The sequence below is a fragment of the Zosterops lateralis genome (genome assembly GCF_965231275.1).
Source record: "Zosterops lateralis genome assembly, chromosome: Z".
Classification (NCBI taxonomy): domain Eukaryota; kingdom Metazoa; phylum Chordata; class Aves; order Passeriformes; family Zosteropidae; genus Zosterops; species Zosterops lateralis.
The window spans coordinates 9917867-9923866 of NC_139800.1; positions in this window are offsets into that span (position 1 = coordinate 9917867).

Consider the following 6000-nt stretch of genomic DNA (forward strand, 5'->3'; position numbering starts at 1 on the left):
CATATCCATCATTATAGCTTGTGGGATATCCCAACCAAAAGACCTCCAGGCCTTTGGAGGATGTGCACCTGGATGGGTGCAGGCAGTAAAGAGGAACTCACAGAGGTAATACAGGCAGGGGAATGAAGCACTGGCTTCACAGGGCCCTCAATGAAGGTGTGGACATAAACACAATAAATTAAAGCTGTACAAGGTGACTCTCCACATGTGACTGAGGAGAGGATAAGAAGGCAAAATTAGAAGAAGCAGGAGCCCTGTGCACCATGGCTTTCTCATCCCAGCACACTGAAAGGGGTTCATAGCTGGGGGGCACTTTTCTCAAGCAGCCAAGATGTTTCTTTCCCACGGTCTGTGTGGTTCTGCTTGTGCCTTATCGTGTCTTGTAGATGGCAATGTCTGACTCTTGTTTAGGTTTTACACAGAAGGAAGACCACATTTTTCTACAAAGGTATGATTTTTGGGCCACAGAGGTAGGCACGTCTCACTGGTGGCACCACCCATCTCTGTGCTGCCCGTGATTGCCAAAGCCCTTTTGAGTCTGTGCTCAGCTTTTTGCCAGCACACAGAACCACCACCTCTCAGAGAAGAGTAACTCACTTACTGTGCCTTGGAAGTTGGGTGAATGTTAGCATTCTAGAAACCTACATTTTAGAATTTTAGTATATAGTAATGTATATGGATCAAAATTTAAAAAAAGTAAGTGTTGTCTAAGTCCTTCTTCTTCACTTTCTTTTCCCTTCTTCTTCACCTTATTTTTCCTTCTTCTTCATAAGTTTAAGTAGTTTTCTGTAATTAAGTAAAAAAGTCCACATTATGAGCCTTAAGTAATCATTATTAAGTCAAAAGTATAAATAATATAAGTATCATCTCATTATTAAAAAAAATCGCTTAAATAACCTTTTAAAAAATCAAAAGCACTACATTTTACCTTGTTTCTCTAACTTTCTAGTTACAGGTCATGCCTCGTAAGACTGTAAATACCATAAATAAACAAAATACAATAAGCAACCAAATCCAAAATCTACATCTCCCATATCTTTCATCCCAATCTCAACAAAAATAATAAAAAACCCAAAACGGTTAGAGGAGAAGGTTTCCAGAGCTCCCTGGTCTTGCTTGATGCATCCCACTGAGTCCAAAGAGCCACAGTCAACTCCATGTACTTGCCTAGGAGAGACCCTGCTTCTTCCACACCACAGCAGCCACCACAGACTGCACTTCTTAGAGCAAACTTTGCTTTATGAACAGCCTGTAACTGCTGTTTTAATGTTTATTCTATGAACAATTAAAGGGAAACAATTATGGGTTAAGGTTATTCAAAAGCAGAATATTCTCAGGTGTCTGAACTGTTCTGGGCTTCTTTCATCTCTGCCTGAACTTGCTGAAGGAACATTAGTAACTGTAACTGTGAGGTCCATTTTCTAAATCAACACTCACCCAGCAGAGGCCAGATGTGTATTCCTGATCTATCTGCATCATTTTTTTTTGTATTGTAAACCAGTTGTTGCACATATGGCAGTGCTTCAGCTTGGATAATTAATTTTTCCCTGCTGCTTTCCAGGCTGATATTTGCCTACCTCTTCTTCCCTTATTTACTTCAGGTTTTTTTTTTTTTTTTTTTTTTTTTTTTTTTTTTTTTTTTTTTTTTTTTTTTTTTTTTTTTTTTTTCCCTATGTGTGAAGCAAGAGGAAGGATTTGAAGTCTGGTGGAGGGGAAACATAGGAAAGGAAAGCCATAGCCCAAGTGTACAGCAATGAGCTGGGTAGTCACTGATGTCAACATTCTCCAAGGTATTCGGCCCCAGTCTGCAACATCTGCAACACTGTCCTGCAGCCAGTCCATGACCTGAGCAGTCAAGCACTGGGACAAAGGCACAATTTGGAGCCTGGCACAATTTGGGACCTTTCTAGGACCTTCTCTAACTAAAATTCTTATGGACTGTAAAGGGTCAGGAAGGACAAAAAATACAGTCTGCCCTTCCAGAAGTCAAGGGTACAGTTGCCATGAGGATCTGTGGTCAGCATGATTTCCCCACCATGCATAAATGTGATTTGAAATAGGGTATGGAAAGGGAATATCAGAGAGCTGCTTTTTCAAGTTGCCGTGCAGTAAGCAGTGGAAGTTCCTCACCAGCACCACTGCTGAGGGATGTACTAAAGCCTCTTCTATATAGTGGTGCATGATTTTTCCTCAGTCAGAAGTGAAAAGCATCCAGCTCAAAATTAGTCATGTTTTTGTTTTCTCTCTTTGAGAAGTGATCATTGAAGTATTGCTGCTGCATTGTTATGGCAGCTTTAATTTAACTGCAGCTGCAATCATTACATTAGCAAATCAGCTCTTTGCTCTCATTGAATTTGCACTCTGCAGCCCCATAGTTCAGGGAGAGCTCTACCAAAATACATATAACACTCAAAAGTAAGAAGCCATTTAGAACATAAACAGGAATAGAAAAAAATTCACAGCCAGCAAAGCTCTGTATTAAATTACCAGTGATAGATCAAAGGACAACTGCACAGCTTTGAGTAATGGAGCTTTGCATCTCTCTCTGACATGCAGACCAAGATTTGATTTAAAAACTGAGGTGTCCAATCCTTGCTAATGGCACTTTTGAAAAACTCCAGTTACATTAACTCTACAGTCCAGGGGAATAAAACTCTCTTCTTTTTCCAATGGAGGTCAGCAGTTAGCATGAGCATTTACATGGAAAATTCAAAACATTCAGTTTTAACATTACTGAGTGTTGCAGAAGGAATGAACCCCCATTTTATATTTGCTGTAATAGTGAAAACCAGAAAACAAACCAACCAACCAAAACCATAACAAAAAAAAAAAAAAAAAAAAAAAAAAAAAAAAAAAAAAAAAAAAAAAAAAAAAAAAAAAAGGAGAAAATTACAATCATCAGATTGTCTCATCTCTCTACCATCCAGTGTGGGGGTTTCTGTCCCCTTTCAGATGCAACAACACAAATTCTCATGCCATTCAAAGGGAGTGGTGTCAAAATTGTAGTGATTTACTTTTAAAAGAAAATTTAGAGCATTCCCTGACTTCCATCTTCTAAACTTCATCTGAACCACATCCTTCAGGTGCCCTGTGTGAGCTTAAAAGTGCTGGAAGGAGCCTGTTCCACTCTTTGTGACCAGATGAAGAGCTTGGAGACCCTTGTGTCAAGAACAGTATAGCAGTTGTCTCCCTCTTAGCCTGAGGGAGGAGTAAAATATATGGAATAGGAAATGTTCCAATTAATAGTCTGTGAGCATATTCTGCACCCAAAAATGAATTTGGTATTTCTAAGAAAGAATCCATTTGTGCAGGCACGCCTACAGCTCTTTCAGAAAAAAACATATGATACAAACTTGGCACAATCCTTTAACTGAAACTTGCTGGTTTTAGTTCCTCATTTTCCCTTCATCAAAACCCAGAACAGATCCTTCAGATGATGGAATTTGGCACATTTTCATTAGCTGCAGTGGAGTTGTGACAGTTCATGACAGAGGAAGACCTGCGCTCAGGACTGATAAATGCTATGATTATTGCTGCAGGATCTGAGTATTGAAATTTCCTCCTGGCCTGTCAGATGCTGAGCACTGGGGAACTTAGAGATGTACCAGCATCCTTCCTGAGATCCTGCCTTCTGCCTGAGAGCTGACAGATAACCCTTGGCATCAAGTACTTTGATTGCTGCACCCACAAGACTCAGTGGACATGTCAGCTGGGACTTTTTTATTTATATTCTAGGCATTCCCCATTTCTAGAAAAATTGCAGCCATTATGGTCACAAAACTGAAGAATGGTTAATGTTGGGAAGGTTGGTATTTTTTAGTTATTAGAAACAGTTTTTCTCTTGTCCACAGATGAGACCAGATTCTGAGGTAAACTTTAAGTTGAATTCCTTTCTTGAAAGTTTTTTTTCCCCTTGGATACTTGCAAGAAGTACAGAAAGGAAAGTTTAAAACAATACTGTATTTAGACAGTATAGGTTTACAGGATAACTCACAGTAAATTATGTTTTGAAAGTATGCATTTCATGTACTATTTACAAAAGAATAAATGGAATGGAATAGATTTACACAAAACTACCCCCATTTTCTTCTATTTGCATACACATATTTAAGTAAAGACCACATGCATGTGTATATCCATATGAAGCATGTCTGAAACATCAGTTAATTGAGTAAATACAGTTTCTTTTGGCCTCTGCTTTTAAGTAGGTAGTCCTTAACTATGGGATTAAAAGAGAAAAACCCCTCTGTTACGGAAGTCTCTAAATCAAATTCTTTCTTGGACTCTTTGGGGTGTGTTCCTATCAGTTATGTGTACCTCTGTATCACTGTAACATAAAGCAAGGAGTAAAACTTTTGCTAATGCTGGCAATTTTCCATTGTCAGCTGAAATATGTGGCTTTTTGATTACTAAGGTAGGCTTTTACTTATGTGTAATTAACAGGAAAAAAATTAAGATTTCCTGCACCTTGATAGTAGAGATTTTGCTACTTTCCCCAGTTTTATTTCAAAAGAAAAAAGGACATTTATTTCAAAACACAACCTGTTCTTAACTTGTAGGCTTTAAAACTGTTTCAGGAAGGGGAAAAAATAATTTAGTTTATTTAGGAAAGCAAAATATTTTTAGAGAAATATTCAACAAAGTAGACACACATACCATAGTATCTGATTTCATTTATATAGTAAGTGTTTTCAAGAAAAAAAGTCTTACTGTGTCAAGTTTCATAGTTTTAGCCAAGACCAGAAAGATTTAACTTTCAAAATATAACAGATTCATCACAGACTAAATTGACCTGTCAAGAGAAATAAATTAGGTAAATTTTTGAATAAATGTAGAAGAACAAAGCTTCAATTTTTTGCTTTGAACTTTAAACAAACAAAGAATTTTTTCTCAATGGCTGGATTTTTGATATTTGTTTCTCATTTTAAGAAACCTTGAATCATAAGAAGAAGCAGACAGATCAGGCAGATAAACTGTTCCAGGGGAACTAAATACCAAGTGCTATTTATTAGATATGGAGCACCAAGGCTTATATGGCTGGATGCAGAGTTCCAATTGTAACCAAACTCATTTCTGATCTACTCTCTTGCTGATAAACTGTAATTGGGGGCTGATTGAATATGAGGAGACTGTCATTCTTTTCTACCCAGTCTGACCTAACAGCCCTGGTCATTTCCTGCCAGAGACTGGAATAGGCTTTCTCAATCACCAGCAAAATGCATTTAGCTTGCTGAGAAAAAGCTCTTGAGCAGTATCTTGAAACACTTCTCATTTATTAAGCAAAATGAAATGCAGCACACAAGGGAAGCATTTGAAAGATGGACTAGCATTTTAAACAGGGATCCAGCATCAGATCATGAGCTAATCAGTGCAGTTTATTTGATTATTTTTCCAATCTCTTGTGCAAATGCTATCCCAAAGTCCTCTGACACCACTGGTGGCAGAATCCATCACAACCATATCTCCCACTGTCAAGTCATACCAAGCAGCTCTGTAGAGGCTTCTTTTCTCATACAAATACAGATGAAGCAAATCAGCAGTAGAAAATGCAGGTTTCTCTTTGGGTTTTCTCCTGGCCCTTACTCTCATCCTGATTTAAGGTGGATGGGGAATTCCAGCTTGGACTCACCTCTGTAGTCCTGCTGGGGTTTCAGGGAGGTCTCTGTAGAGCGTCACAAATTGCCAGCAGAACAGGCAGGTGCAAGGACATCAACCACCAAGGACTTCCAAATATCCCAACATTTACAGCATTACATCATTCCATTGTGAAACTCTCTGCCTTGGGAGAGGTATTGAACATGCCCACCTGAACCTGAGCTGTAAATCTGTGGATCTGGGGATGTGCCAGGACAACACCATTTGACAGATCTGGTGAAGGACCAGAACTTCCCCAGGACTGCTGCTTTTGACAAGAGTGTGACCATCACTTCAACAGAACTGCAGCCACTTGTTACGGCTGTGACTATCACTGATCAACATGGTGCCAGGTTTGTTTAAGCC